Source organism: Rhinopithecus roxellana, chromosome 9 (genome assembly GCF_007565055.1).
Source record: "Rhinopithecus roxellana isolate Shanxi Qingling chromosome 9, ASM756505v1, whole genome shotgun sequence".
Lineage (NCBI taxonomy): Eukaryota > Metazoa > Chordata > Mammalia > Primates > Cercopithecidae > Rhinopithecus > Rhinopithecus roxellana.
Genome location: NC_044557.1, coordinates 81825416 through 81841303, shown reverse-complemented (window position 1 = coordinate 81841303; position 15888 = coordinate 81825416).

The following is a 15888-nucleotide window of genomic DNA, read 5'->3' as shown; positions in this document are numbered from 1 at the left end:
CATTAAAATGAATAATTAAAAAAAATAATGACACAGTACCCAAATCTTTAATTATGAGATTAAAATACATAAACTCACTCTTCCAAGTAACTATACTTATTCTTCATTTCTGTACTTATCTTGTTTTTGAATGAAAATGAACAGCTGCAGTCCAACGCCAGCCCATAGACCACACTTTAGGTGACACTGATGGAGATGACATAGAGCCACTGAAATGTTTTCAATGAAACATTCCAATGTTTCCTTTAAATTTTAGCTTCTTACAATGAATATACACAAAGCATATAGATTAACAAACATGACTTTAATGATGTATTGCAAGTTCTGCTCTGAATTCTATCCTGTCTAAAATTTTCTCAGGGTCTTGAATGAGCACACAGAAGGCATGCTGATAAAAAGTTGATGACATAGGCCGGGCGCGGTGGCTCAAGCCTGTAATCCCAGCACTTTGGGAGGCCGAGACGGGCGGATCACGAGGTCAGGAGATCGAGACCATCCTGGCTAACACGGTGAAACCCCGTCTCTACTAAAAAATACAAAAAACTAGCCGGGCGAGGTGGCAGGCGCCTGTAGTCCCAGCTACTCGGGAGGCTGAGGCAGGAGAATGGCATGAACCTGGGAGGCGGAGCTTGCAGTGAGCTGAGATCCGGCCACTGCACTCCAGCCTGGGCGACAGAGCAAGACTCCGTCTCAAAAAAAAAAAAAAAAAAAAAAAAAGTTGATGACATAAGTGGTTAGGTCTAAGATCTAAGATTTGGAATGACAGCATTAGGATTTTATCTTTTTAACTGTTAGAGCAGCCCTAGAATGGAATGAAGTGACTTGTGAGGTGGCAACTTTCTTCTTGACACTGACAGTTGAAATAGAAACTGAGAGGAGCAAAGAGAGAGAGAGAGAGTGGGCTTGTACACACGTGCACATGCACATTTGCTAGAGGTGAAAAATGGAGTACCCACCAGAGGTCTTTTTTCAGTTCTTTTCATAAATCTAATTGGTAAGCCACTTTGTCAAGCACAAGGGGAGAGAAAGAAGGATGCCCTGCCCTGCAGTTGCCCCGGGTACATTACGTAGGTATCTGTAATTATTATCTCAGGACTGGAAAGCATGGGCAGTGATCTGTGCCTCCATTACATGTTTATGTGAAATAGACCCTTCTCTATTTCAGTGCTTCATAATGACCTTTCTGCAGTACACTTCCACTAAAATTATAGTTTATTTTGTCGTATATATTCTATGTTAAAAAATACATCCTGAAGGGCAAATAAATACCGGTAAGCCCCAGAGGTTGAAACAAAAATCTTCTTGGAGTGAATTTTAAAAAGATATATTCAAGACTCCACATGCAAAAGGAAGGACTCTTCACATGGGGTTATCAAATGCCATCCCTCTTGTACAGAACTAATAATTAAAAGAAAATGATCTCTCTACCTGTCTCCTCCTACTCCTGAAGCCTGGCTGATTTCCTCAGCCACAAGCTGTCAGATATATTTTTGGAGTCATCTTTGAGAATGATCTTGATTGAGTTAATCAATCAATTTCCCACAGTGCTGATATTTCAGCTTCCCACTAAAGGCTTTAGCAGGAAGGCACATAATTAAACTCCCTGCACACTAATAAACTACACTATCGCACTAGAATATACAATCTAGTTCTCAAACATTGTCTATTAGTTGAATGTCTGGAAAGATTTTCAGATCATTTTTGGCAAAGGTTCAAAATATTAATCATCATCATCATCATGACAATCTACTTTGATTGTTTACTGTGAGTCAGACAATATGCTAAATATCTGAATGTGTTAGCTATATTATCTGATTTAATTCTAACAGAAACTCAGTTAAGAATTTTTTTCTCTTTCCTGCTTTCTCTTGTGGGCATTTAGTGCTATAAATTTCCCTCTACACACTGCTTTAAATGTGTACCAGAGATTCTCATATGTGTGTCTTTGTTCTCATTGGTTTCAAAGAATATCTTTATATCTGTCTTCATTTCGTTATGTACCCAGTAGTTATTCAGGTGCAGGTTGTTCAGTTTCCGTAAAATTGACAATTAAAAGAACTAGAGAAGAAAGAGCAAACACATTCAAAAAATAGCAGAAGGCAAGAAATAACTAAGATCAAAGCAGAAGTGAAGGAGAAAGAGACACAAAAAATCCTTCAAAAAATCAATGAATCCAGGAGCTGGTTTTTTGAAAAGATCGACAAAATTGATAGACTGCTAGCAAAGCTAATAAGAAGAAAAGAAAGAAGAATCAAATAGATACAATTAAAAATGATAAAGGGGATATCACCACCGATTCCACAGAAATACAAACTACCATCACAGAATACTATAAACACCTCTACACAAATAAACTAGAAAATCTAGAAGAAATGGATAAATTCCTGGAAACATATACCCTCCCAAGACGAAACCAGGAAGAAGCTGAATCTCTGAATAGACCAATAACAGGCTCTGAAATTGAGGCAATAATTAATAGCTTACCAACCAAGAAAAGTCCAGGACTAGATGGATTCACAGCTGAATTCTACCTGAGGTGCAAGGAGGAGCTGGTACCATTCCTTCTGAAACTATTCCAATCAGTAGAAAAAGGGGGAATCCTCCCTAACCCATTTTATGAGGACAGCATCATCCTGATACCAAAGCCTGGCAGAGACACAACAAAAAAAGAGAATTTTAGACCAATATCCCTGATGAACATCGATGCAAAAATCCTCAATAAAATACTGGCAAACCGAATCCAGCAGCACATCAAAACCTTATCCACCATGATCAAGTGGGCTTCATCCCAGGGATGCAAGGCTGGTTCAACATATACAAATCAATAAACATAATCCAGCATATAAACAGAACCAAAGACAAAAACCACATGATTATCTCAATAGATGCAGAAAAGACCTTTGACAAAATTCAGCAGCCCTTCATGTTAAAATCTCTCAATAAATTAGGTATTGATGGGATTTATCTCAAAATAATAAGAGCTATTTATGACAAACCCACAGCCAATATCATACTGAATGGGCAAAAACTGGAAAAATTCCCTTTGAAAACTGGCACAAGACAGGGATGCCCTCTCTCACCACTCCTATTCAACGTAGTGTTGGAAGTTCTGGCCAGGGCAATCAGGCAGGAGAAGTAAATAAAGAGTATTCAAATAGGAAAATAGGAAGTCAAATTGTCCCTGTTTGCAGATGACATGATTGTATATTTAGAAAACCCCATCGTCTCAGCCCAAAATCTCCTTAAGCTAATAAGCAACTTCAGCAAAGTCTCAGGATACAAAATCAATGTGCAAAAATCACAAGCATTCTTACACACCAATAACAGACAAACAGAGAGCCAAATCATGAGTGAACTCCCATTCACAAGTGCTTCAAAGGGAATAAAATACCTAGGAATCCAACTTACAGGGGATGTGAAGGACCTCTTCAAGGAGAACTACAAACCACTGCTCAATGAAATAAAAGAGGACACAAACAAATGGAAGAACATACCATGCTCATGGATAGGAAGAATCAATATCATGAAAATGGCCATACTGTCCAAGGTAATTTATAGATTCAATGCCATCCCCATCAAGCTACCAATGACTTTCTTCACAAAATTGGAAAATATACTTTAAAGTTCATATGGAACCAAAAAAGAGCCCGCATTGCCAAGTCAATCCTAAGCCAAAAGAACAAAGCTGGAGGCATCATGCTACCTGACTTCAAACTATACTACAAGGCTACAGTAACCAAAACAGCATGGTACTGGTACCAAAACAGAGATATAGACCAATGGAACAGAACAGAGCCCTCAGAAATAATACCACACATCTACAACCATCTGATCTTTGACAAACCTGACAAAAACAAGAAATGGGGAAAGGATTCCCTATTTAATAAATGGTGCTGGGAAAACTGGCTAGCCGTATGCAGAAAGCTGAAACTGGATCCCTTCCTTACACCCTATACAAAAATTAATTCAAGATGGATTAAAGACTTAAATGTTAGACCTAAAACCATAAATACCCTAGAAGAAAACTTAGGCAATACCATTCAGGACATAGGCATGGGCAAGGACTTCATATCTAAAACACCAAAAGCAATGGCAACAAAAGCCAAAATTGACAAATGGGATCTAATTAAATTAAAGAGCTTCTGCACAGCAAAAGAAACTACCATCAGAGTGAAAAGGCAACTTACAGAATGGGGAAAATATTTTTGCAATCTACTCATCTGACAAAAAGGGCTGATATCCAGAATCTACAAAGAACTCAAACAAATTTACAAGAAAAACACAACCCCATCAAAAAGTAGGCAAAGGATATGAACAGACACTTCTCAAAATAAGACATTTATGCAGCCAACAGACACATGAAAAAATGCTCATCATCACTGGCCATCAGAGAAATGCAAATCAAAACCACAATAAGATACCATCTCACACCAGTTAGAATGGCAATCATTAAAAAGTCAGGAAACAACAGGCGCTGGAGAGGATGTGGAGAAATAGGAACACTTTTACAATGTTGGCGGGACTTAAACTAGTTCAACCATTGTGGAAGACAGTGTGGTGATTCCTCAAGGATCTAGAACTAGAAATACCATTTGACCTAGCCATCCCATTACTGGGTATACACCCAGAGGATTATAAATCATGCTGCTATAAAGACACATGCACATGTATGTTTATTGCGGCGCTATTCACAATAGCAGAGACTTGGAATCAACTCAAATGTCCATCAATAGTAGACTGGATTAAGAAAACGTGGCACATAAACACCATGGAATACTATGCAGCCATAAAAAAGGATGAGTTCATGTCTTTTTTAGGGACACGGATGAAGCTGGAAACCATCATTCTCAGCAAACTATTGCAAGGACAAAAAACCAAACACGGCACATTCTCACTCATAGGTGGGAATTGAACAATGAGAACACCTGGACACAGGAAGGGAAACATCACACACCGGAACTGGTTGTGGGGTGGGGTAAGAGGGGAGGGATAGCATTAGGAGATATACCTAATGTAAATGATGAGTTAATGGGCACAGCACACCAACATGGCACATGTATACATATGTAACAAACCTGCACGTTGTGCACATGTACCCTAGAACTTAAAGTATAATTTTAAAAAAAATATTTTTCTCATCAACTCATTTCTACAGATATGAAAACTCATACATAGATTAGGTAACTTGCCCAATGTGAAAAAGTTAAAATCTAAATAGAAATGCATTGTAAATGATAAAACTTCCAAACCATTGTGAAAGAAGAATAAATGAATAAGGAGAGTGTAACATTTTAATAGAAGATAGAAAACAAGGAGAAAAAAGTGTGGAAAAAGTTCAATATGTGATAAGAGAAATACATCCACATTGATCAGTAACAATTATAAATATATGTAGAGAACTATATCCTTTTTATGAAAATGTCAATACAATCCCAAAGTATTGAAATATATCATTTTAAAATATGCCTGGAAAAGGCATAAATAAGGTTGACGTGGCTCTGTTAATATTAGAATAATTACTTGCGGCCAAAAAAAGAAATGTTAGGGATAAACATAAAATAGTGGAAGAAATAGTTCAGTAAAAATATATATCAATATTGAACTTATGCACACCTAACAACAGACTCAAAATATGAAAAGCAAATATTAATAGAATAAGAAGAAGAAAGGGATAATCACAAATCCATAATCATAACGAGAGACTTTTAATAACCTTCTTTTTGTAATATATAAATCAAGCAATCAAAAAACTAGTAAGGATAAAAATTGAACAACAAAATAAGATATAGGGTTGAACAATAACAAAAAAATAAAATTGAAAGAAAAGAGGCTAGATTGACATAAAAATTAGACAATGCATATTATGCTCAATTATATAGGGATGATTTTCAACAATTACCTGAAAATTAGTCCACAATATACTTAACAAGATGTCAAGCAATTCCTATCATATGGATCACATTCTCTAATGACAAAGCAATAAAATTAGAATTCTATTGCAAAAATGTATTTGGAAAATTTAAAATGTACTTCTAAATCATGGGTTGTGGAAGACATAATATTTAAAACGGAAAAATAGTAAAACCATTACATGTCAACATTTTCCAAATGCGGTTAAGTCAGCTAGGGATAAATGAATAGTTTTAAATGCATGTATTAGAAAAAATGAAAGGATGACATCAATGGAATAGGAATCATAATCCAAGATACTAAAAAATGAACAGCCAAATAATTCAATAAAGTAGAAAGAGAAAAATAATAGTTATGAGAGTGAAATTTATAATATTGCAAACAAAGATGCAATAGGGGATTAAAACAAGTGAACTTGTTTTATCCACTAGAGTGATAAAGTGAATACATCCTAGACAACAGTTATCTATAAATTATAACAAATTCTCATAAATAGCATTTGGCATGAAAAGGACAAAACACTGGAGATGCAGTGGCAATGGAAAAATCCATTACCAAATATTCCAAATACCATTATGCCAATAAATCTTAAAACTTAGAGAAACTGAACTATTTCCTAGGACAACAAAACTAGCCAAAACCAATTCAAGATCAGAAGGAAAATTAGATTACATTTGTAAACATTAAAGAAATTGAATAGTTAAAATAATTTATTAAAATTGGCTATAAAAATAAAGTGTGTGGGGGATTTTACAGGAATTTTCATGGAATAGTTGATCTCAATTTTATAAAAATTACTCCAGAATATTGAAAAAAAAAAAGAGCTAAATTTCTTTGCAATAGGTTGAAGAGTGGTCCCCTCAAAATATTTGCAAGTTCTAATCCCTGGAACCTATGAATATTACCTGACATAGCAAAACAGTGAGTATGACCTTGTACGTGGCAAAATATGTAATTAATTTAAGAATTTTGAGAGGAAGGGTTTATCCTGGATTATTTGGGTGGACTCTAAACCCAATCACATAGATCTTTAGTGTGTGTGTGCACGTGTGTGTGTGTGTTGAAATAGAAGGATCTAATTTTCATTTTATGTTAAAAAAACTTTTACAATTGTGATAAAACGCATATAATGTAAAATCTAGTATCTTAGCCATGTAAGTATACAGTTCAGTAGTGTTCAGTAAATTCACATTGTTGTTCAAGCAATTTCCAGGACTTTTTTATCTTGCAAAACTGAAACGATGTTCATTAAACAACAACTCTCCACTTCACCCTTCCCCGAGCTCTTGGCAGCCTCCACTCTATTTTACATTTCTATGAGTCTGACTATTCTTGATACCTCCTATAAGTAGAAATATATGATATTTGTCTCTTTGTCACTTACTTATTTCATTTAGCATAAGTGAAAGGCTCATTTTCAAGGCTCATTCATGTTACAGCGTGAGTCAGAATTTCCTTATCATGTAAGGTTGAGTAATATACCACTGTGTGTATATTCCACATTTTGTTTTATCTATTCATCAGTCAATGGACATTTGAGTTGCTTCCACCTTTTGGCTATTTTGAATAATGCTGCTATAAACATGGGTATGAAAATATGTCCTCAAGATCCAGCATTAACATTTTTTGTGGCTATATATCCAAAAGTAGAATGGCTGGATCATATGGTAATTCTATTTTTAATATTTTGTAGAACTGCCATACTCTTTTTCATAGTGGTTGCACCACCATGGTGCAAAAGAGTTCCAATTTCTCCACACACTTTTTAAGGATTCTTAGTAAAAAAAAATTTTGTTTTGAGTTTTATTTTAGATTCAGGGGTACATGAACAGCTTTATTACTTGGGTATATTGAGTGATGCTGAGGTTTGGAATATAAATGAAATAGTTCAGTAAAGAACTATTTCTTTATGGCTGCATAGTATTCTATGGTGTATATGTGCCACATTTTCTTTATCCAGTCTATCATTGATGGGCATTTGGGTTGGTTCCAAGTCTTTGCTATTGTGAATAGTGCTGCAATAAACATACATGTGCACTTATCTTTATAGTAGAATGATTTGTAATCTTTTGGGTATATACTCCGTAATGGGATTGCTGGGTCAAATGGTATTTCCAGTTCTAGATCCTTGAGGAGTCGTCACACTGCCTTCCACAATGGTTGAGTAAATGTACACACCCACCAACAGTGTAAAAGTGTACCTATTTCTCCACATCCTCTCCAGCATCTGTTGTTTCCTGACTTTTTAATGATTACCATTCTGACTGGCATGAGATGGTATCTCACTGTGGTTTTGATTTGCATTTCTCTAAGGACCAGTGATGATGAGCTTTTTTATATGTTTGTTGGCTGCATAAATGTCTTCTTTTGAGAAGTGTCTTTTCATATCCTTTGCCCACTTTTTGATGGGTGTTTTTTTTTTTTTTTCTCTTGTAAATTTGTTTAAGTTCCTTGTAGATTCTGGATATTGGCCCTTTGTCAGATGGATAGATTGCAAAAATTTTCTCCTATTCTGTAGGTTGCCTGTTCACTCTGATGATAGTTTCTTTTGCTGTGGAGATGCTCTTTAGTTTAATTAGCAAAAAGAACAAAGAACAAAGCTGGAGGCATTACGCTACCTGACTTCATACTATACTACAAGGCTACAATAACCAAAACAGCACAGTACTGGTACCAAAACAGATATGTAGACCAATGGAATGGAACAGAGGCCTCAGAAATCATGCCACACATCTACAACCATCTGATCTTTGACAAACCTGACAAAAACAAGCAATGGGGAAAGGATTCCCTATTTAATAAATGGTGGTGGGAAAACTGGCTAGCCATATGCAGAAAACTGAAACTGCACCCTTTCCTTACATCTTATACAAAAATTAACTCAAGATGGATTCAAGACTTAAACGTAAGACCTAAAACCATAAAAACCCTGGAGGAAAACCTAGGCAATACCATTTAGGACATAGGCATGGGCAAAGACTTCATGACTAAAATACCAAAAGCAATGTCAACAAAAGCTAAAACTGACAAATGGGATCTAATAGTTTTTTATATTTTGGATATATGCTCAGTAATAGGGTTGTTGAATTAAGTGATACTTCTGTTTTAAATTCTTTGATAAATTTACAAACTGCTTTCCACAGTGGCTGAACTAATTTACATCCCCACCAATGTCGTATATGCCTTCCCTTTTCTGCACAGTCTTGCCAGCATCTGTTGTTTTTTGACTCTTTAATAATGCCATTTTGACAGGTGTGAGGTTATCGACTTCTGATTTTGCATTTCTCTGATGAGTAATGATGTGATGCATTTTTCGTATGTTTCTTGGCCGCTTGCATGTCTTCTTTTGAGAAGTGTCTGTTCTGGCCGGGCGCGGTGGCTCAAGCCTGTAATCCCAGCACTTTGGGAGGCCGACACGGGCGGATCACGAGGTCAGGAGATCTAGACCATCCTGGCTAACACGGTGAAACCCCGTCTCTACTAAAAAATACAAAAAAAAAAAAAAAAAAAAAACTAGCCGGGTGAGGTGGCGGGCGCCTGTAGTCCCAGCTGCTCGGGAGGCTGAAGCAGGAGAATGGCATAAACCCGGGAGGCGGAGCTTGCAGTGAGCTGAGATCCGGCCACTGCACTCCAGCCTGGGTGACAGAGCGAGACTCCATCTCAAAAAAAAAAAAAAAAAACAACAACAACAACAACAGAAGTGTCTGTTCATGTCCTCTGCCCACTTTTTAATGGGGTTATTTGGTTTTGCTTGTTGCTTTAAGTTCCTTATAGATTCTGGATATTAGAGCTCATTGGAGGCATAGTTTGTGAATATTTTCTCCCATTCTGTAGGTCATCTGTGTACTCTGTTGATAGTTTCTTTTGCTGTGCAGAAGCTCTTTTATTTGACTAGGTCCCACTTGTCAATTTTTGGTTTTGTTGCAATTATTTTTGAGGAATTAGTCATAAATATTTTCCCAAAGCCCTTGGTGTTTCCTAGTTAGTCTTCTAGGATTCTTAGAGTTTGAGGTCTTACAAAAAAGCTTTAATCCATCTTGAGTTAACTTTTGCATATGGCAAAATGTAGGGGTCCAATTTCATTCTTCTGCATATGGCTCACCAACAATACCAGCACAATTTATTGAATAGGGAAACCTTTCCCCATTGCTTATTTTTGTCAACTTTGTTAAAGGTAGATGGCTGTAGGTGTGCAGTTTTATTCCTGGGTTATCTGTTCTGTTCCATTGGTCTATGTGTCTGTTTTTGTACCAGTACCATGATGATTTGGTTACTGTAGCCTTATAGTATAGTTTGAAGTCAGATAATGCCATGACTCCAGGTTTGTTCTTTTTGCTTAGGATTTCTTTGACTATTTGGGCTCCTTTTGGTTTCATAAGAATTTTAGAATAGATTTGTTCTAGTTCTGTGAAAAATGATGTTGGTAGTTTGATAGGAATAGCATTGAATTTGTAGATTTATTTAGACAGTATGGTCATTTTAACAGTATTGATTTTTCCAACCCATGAGCATGGAATGTCTTTTCATTTGTGTCATTTATGATTTATTTTATCAGTGTTTTGTAGTTCTCCTTGTAGAGATCTTTTACCTACTTGATTAGATGTATTCCTAGGTACCTTTTGTGGCTATTGTAAATGGGATTTCCTTCTTTATTTGACTCTCAGCTTGAGCATTATTGATATGTAGAAATGCCACTGGTTTTTGTACATTGATTTTTTTATTCCAAAACTTTACTGAAGTCATTTATAAGTTCCAGGAGCCTTTTGGTGGAGTCTTCAGGGTTTTCTAGCTGTAAAATCATATTGTCTATGAAGAGAAATAGTTTGACTTATTCTTTTTCTGTTTAGATGCCTTTTATTGCTTTCTCTTGCCTGATTGCTCTGGCTAGCATGTCTAATACTATGTTGAATAGGAGTGGTGAGAGTGGGCATCGCTATCTTTTTCCAGTTCTCAAAGGGAATGCTTCCAGTTTTTGTCAAGTCAGTATGATGTTAGCTATGGGTTTGTCCTAGATGTCTCTTATTATTTTGAGGTATGTTCTTTTGATCCTGGTTTCTTGAGGATTTTTATCATGAATAGATGGTAGATTTTATTGAAAGCTTTTTCTGCATCTTTGGAGATGATCCTATAATTTTTGTTTTCAATTCTGTTTATATGATGAATCACATTTATTGATTGGCATACATTGAGCCAACCTTGCTTCTTAGGAATGAAGTCTACTTGATCATAGTGATTTAACTTTTTGACCTGCTGTTGAATTCAGTTGGCTAGTATTTTGTTGAGGATTTTTGCTTCCAGGTTCATCAGTGATATTGGCCTGTAGTTTTCTTTATTCATTATGTATTTGCAAGGTTTTGCTATCAGGGTAACGCCAGCTTCATAGAATGGTTAGGGAGGAGTCTCTCCTCAATTTTCAGAATAGTTTCAGTAGAATTGGTACCAGCCCTTCTATGTATATATGGTAGAATTTGGCTGTGAATCCATGTGGTCTAGGGCTTTTATTCATTGATATGTTTTTATTGCTGATTCAATTTCAGAACTCGATATTGGTCTTCTCTGTTTTAATTTATTGCTGATTCAGTCCTGGAATATGGTGTGTTTCCAGGAATTTATCCATTTCCTCTTGATTTTCTAGTTTGTTTGCATAGAGGTGTTCCTAACTGTCTCTGAGGATCTTTTGTATTTCTGTGGGATCAATTGTAAATGTCACCTTTGTGGTTTCTCATTGTGCTTATTTGGATCTTCTCTCTTTTTCTTTGTTAATGCTAGTGGTCCTTCAATCTTGTTTATCTTTTTAAGTAACCAACTTCTTGTTTTCTTGATCTTTATATAGATTTTGGGGTCTCAATTTTATTCAGTTCTTCCCAGATTTTAGTTATCTTCTTCTGCTACCTCTGGGGTTAGTTTGTTCTTGTTTTTCTGGTTCCTCTAGGTGTGATGTTAGATTGCTAATTTGAGATCTTTCTAACTTTTTGAGATAGGCATTTAGCACTATAAAGTTTCCTCTTAAAAAGATAGTGACTTTTGCTACATCCCAGAAATTTTGGTATATTGTGTGTCTGTTTTAATTTATTTCAAATTTTTTTATATTTGCTTTGATTTTATTGTTTACCCAATAGTCATTCAGGAGCAAGTTATTTAATTTCCATGTAATCGTGTGGTTTTGAGAGATCTTTTGGTATTGATTTTTAGTTTTAATCCATTGTGTTCCAGGAATAAATACAGTTGGTATGATTTCATTTTTTTTTTAATTATTAAGACTTGTTTTATGGCTGAGCATGTGGTTGATTTGGAGTATGTTCCATATGAAGAGGAGAGGAATGTATATTCTGTGATTGATGGGTGGAGTATTCTGTAGACATCTATTATGTCTAATTGGTCAAGCAATCAGATTTATTTTTATAAGACAGAGGCAGAAAGACTTTTGAGACAGAAGGGGGAAAGTGAGGTGATCACAGAGGCAGAGATTAGAGTGATATGACCACAAATCAACAGCTGCCTGTAGCCACCAGAAGCTGGAAGAGTCAGAAAGCTAATTTTCCTCTAGAGAGGAGGGAGCATGATCCTGCCAATGCTTGGATTTCATACTTCTTCATTTCTGTTGTTTTAAGCCACCAAGTTTGTGGTAATTTGTTACAGCAGCCACAAGAAACTAATATAACTCTCATCCATTCTAAAGTATAGTAAAATTTTGATTTCTAAATTGGACAAGGGCAGTATGAAAAAAGAAACAATTAGGCAAAACTTCACATGTGAATGACTACAATGCAAAAATCCCAAAGAAAAACCATGTTACTGGATTCAAACATACATTTGTGTGTGTGTGTATAAAATATATATGTACATATAAGCACTCTTTATCGATTTTCATTCTTTCCTTTTTTTTATACATGCATTTGGAAAATTATTTTTAATGTTTTCAGTATGTAGGTGTATAGATGTATAAATATACATAAAAACTTAAGAGTTGCACGAAAAGTGAACATAGAAACCTGAAAGGCATAAAATTATTAATATAATAGTTAAAATTTTCAAAAGTGAAATATATCAGTTTTTAGATAGAAGGAATCATCAAGTACCTAACTCAATGACTAAAACAGGCTCACACTAAGGTCCGTCATAGAGAAATCTCAGAACACTGGGGACAAAGAAACCATCCTATAAATTTCCAGAAGAAAATAAAAGATCATCAAAAGAAATACTGACAACTCAAAGGCAACAGAAAAGCACCTTCAAAAATCTAAAGGGAAATTATTTTCATCTTCAAATTTGATACTAAGCCAGACTATTAAACAAAGAATAAAAACATTTTTTGACATATAAGATGTCAATAAATTTATTTTCCATGTAACCTTTTCCTAAAAACTACGGGAGAATATACTTCACAAAAGCTACCAAGAAAATCTGGGGAAAAGCATACAACAGATACAGTAAACAGAAAATCACACATGAAACAGACATGAAGAGAACCCAGGAACTATTATTTAGGGAGATGCCAGGATAGCAGCTATAAGTAGAAGGCACCTGTCCAGAAAGCAGCAAGTCAGAAGGCTCCAAGATAAACTCACTTAGAAAAATAAAATAATAGAATTTCTTAGGATGAGATTTAAACACGTGGCAAAGTTTGGGGTTGAATTCTAACAAGTATATACAAAATTAAGCAAACAAAGCCTAGGAAATTATTAGTTGTAAGGAAAACAAAAAGTTGTTCAGGAAACAAAATTATTATAGGTAGATGGACTGTGAATGGCATTTACATAGTCATAATATACAAACACTGAATATTATTGTTAACCAAAAGGATTATAATGAGAGAATGGAGGATGTGTAGGATTTACAAAGGGTTGTAACTCTACAGAGAGGTAAGTTCTTACCTTCAATAGTAGTAGTTCAATTGATAATGTCTAAAACTAGACATGTAAAAAATAGTAATTCAAGTGTATTATTTCAAAACGTAGGGCTATAAAAAAATCAAGTAAAGGATTAAAATTTTGTCTCTGAGGAAGGATGGGGGTAGGAAAGATGTGAGGGGTAGGAAAGCAACTGTGGCTTAAAAAAAAAAGTGTAGAAATATTTGACTCTTCAAACTATATGCATATATAACTTTGTTACAAATTAAAACTAAATTATCAACTCAATGAACACTTAAAAATCTGATAGAATTCAACACCATAAATGTTTGCTCATGGCAAAAATTCCAAATAGTAGCTAAACCACAAAAGCTTGCCATTTACAGTCAGGAGTGAGGAGTGAATAGTGTCCCAACTACTTTAGGGTACAACTTGACAATACCCAGTACAGCTGAAGTTATGTTTCCATGACTTTCCATAACAGAGGAATTATTTAGTAGGTATACAAGAAGACATATAAAAGAATGTTCATTTCAATTTCAAGAGATTGAGACCATCCTGGCCAACATGGTGAAACCCCATCTCTACTAAAAATAAAAAAATTAGCTGGGCATGGTGGCACCACATACCTGTAGTCTCAGCTACTTGGGAAGCTGAGGCAGAATCGCTTGAACTCAGGAGTTGGAGGTTGCAGTAAGCAAAGATCACGCCACTGCACTCCAATCTGGCAACAGAGTGAGACTCCCTCTCAAAAAAAAAAAAAAAAAAAAAAAAAAAAGTATGTTCTCTTCAGTGGTGCTGGATTAGTGCAGAAAGGATGACGATGGTGAAATAAATAAACTACATTTTATTTAGCAACCTTATTCTTGATCTTACCTTATTTTCCCTTTGCTTCATCTTCTGAGTGTATCTTAAGTAAACTTCATTTTGTTACTTTACAAACAAAGAAATGGGAAACTATGTGTGCTAATATTTATGTTCTTAACCAAAATATGTGTTTGATGCTTTATTTTTTAGGTTTCCAACCTCTGCTTAATTGACACACACTCACACGCATATATACACACACATACACACACACATTTATTGAGTCTAAACAACACATGTGCCAGAAATATAATATCGGATCAGTTTTCAAACTGTGTCCTATAAATTATAAAATACAAGTTTCGCTATTCAAAAAATCTTAATAATTTATCACTTGTCAATTTCTGGCAAGTTCTACTTCCGCTAGTCTTAAACAGTTTGCAGAAGTTCACACAAACAAATTTCTTAGTTCATTGATCAAAATCTGCTTATATTTATGACATATAGCATGTGCTGACCTTTGGAGATACAATAATAATAAGACTGACGATCCTCAAGAAGCTTGTAGTCTAGTGGAGACAACAGGCAAGCAAATAGGCAATTAAAGTAATGTGCTCCATCATAGATGACCTAACCCAGCCTAGAGGATAGATTGAAGACATCTGTAGTGGGTTAAATTTTGCTCCCCCGCAAAACATGTTCAAGTCCTAACCCCTACTACTTGTAAATTTGACCTAATTTGGAAATTAGGTCTTTGCAAATGTAATAAACTAGTAGGAGGTCATATCAGCATGGGATAGACCCTAGCACCAGTGACTGGTTCCTGTAAGAAGAGAGAGACACAGAGACGCACAGCAAAGGTCATATGAAAACAGAGGCAGAGACTGGAGTGAAATGAAGGCATGCCAAAGATTGCTGGCAACCACCAGAAACTGAAGAGGCAAGAAAGAGCCTTCAGATGTACCATGGCCCTGAAGACACCTTGATTTTGGACTTCTAGCTTCCAAACTGAGAAACAATACATTTCAGTTGTTTTAAGCTACCCAGTTTGTGGTAGTTTGTTACAGAAGCCCTAGAAATTGCAGATAGTATTGTATGAAAGATGACTTGAAATCTGAGATCAGAAGGACCCTTGGGGGTTGTGCAGAAGACAGTGGGGAAAATATTCCAGAGAAAATGGCATAGAATAGAGGCTTGGAGGTGTGACAGAGCTCCAGGCCATTGGGAGAACACACCCACTACTACTGTGGGAGTTTAGGGCAGATCTAGCAAGAGTTGAGTTTAGAGAAGTAAGTCTAGGACTAATTATGGATGGTCTGTG